This window comes from Schistocerca americana, chromosome 2, assembly GCF_021461395.2.
Source record: "Schistocerca americana isolate TAMUIC-IGC-003095 chromosome 2, iqSchAmer2.1, whole genome shotgun sequence".
Classification (NCBI taxonomy): domain Eukaryota; kingdom Metazoa; phylum Arthropoda; class Insecta; order Orthoptera; family Acrididae; genus Schistocerca; species Schistocerca americana.
In genome coordinates, this window is record NC_060120.1 from 816,641,472 (window position 1) to 816,642,615 (window position 1,144).

A 1,144-nucleotide genomic window follows, 5' to 3' on the forward strand; every position below is an offset into this window, starting at 1 on the left:
ATAGCACAACAGTAAAGATTTTAACAGCTTTATGGTCGTTATGTGTAAACAATGTCTTTTATAAAAGTTGTGGAGGACAACTTATAGAAAATATTAGATAGGCATACATGTTTAACTCTTGTTGAAGAAAGAGAAGAATTTGCATTATGTTTTGCGTCATTTTTTTCCCGCTGTGTAGATTTGCTGCAGTGCCAGTAGAGCACTAAGGGAGTCGAAGCGGATGAGAGACTTTGTACTTTGAACATGCTTCATCTGCCCCACTTCCTTCAGGACTGTATGTAGCTCTGCACTAAATACGCCCCCCCCCCCCCATCCCCCTTTTGTTAGGGATGGTTACCTGTAGTAGCAGACGATAAAGAACACAGCGCGATGCTATCGGAAGTAAAGCCGTGAAGGTAGGTCGTGAGTCGCGCCTAGGTACTTCAATCTGCAGGAACGTTATCCGCTAAAGGGAAGGTTCCGTGCTCGATTCTTGATCCGGCACCCAGTTTTAATCTGATCAATGAGGAGCTTTCAAAACAGTTTACATACCGCTGCAGAGTGAAAAATTATCTACACTCCGCAAACCACCTTACGGTGTGTGGCGAAGGTACGGATTAAGCAGTAGAATACCTTACACACATCACGAATGCCATACTTACACACCAACACTTCCCCGCCTTTTGGAAGACGGCCAAGGTCCTGATGTTCAGGAAGCCGGGGAAAGACCACTCCCTCCCACAAAATTACCGACCCATCAGTCTGCTGAGCGCGCTCAGAAAGACCGTTGAGAAGGTAATATTAAAACGACTCACTAGCCACTGCATTACAAACGACACCCTGAGGCCGGAGCAATTCGGCTTCAGGAATCACCACTCCACAACACAACAACTCATCCGCGTCGTTGAATACATAACACGCGGATACAACACCAACAAAGCAACTGGGACAGTGTTCCTGGACATCGAAAAGGCCTTCGACCGTCTGTGGCACAACGGCCTCATACGCAAACTCAGAGACGCAGGGTTCCCCGACGGGCTCGTACGTCTCATACATTCATATCTCACGGACAGGAGTTTCAACACCGATGTGCAGGGCAAACAATCAACACGTCATGGTATTCAGGTTGGAGTGCCCCAACGAAGCATCCTAGGGCCCATACTGT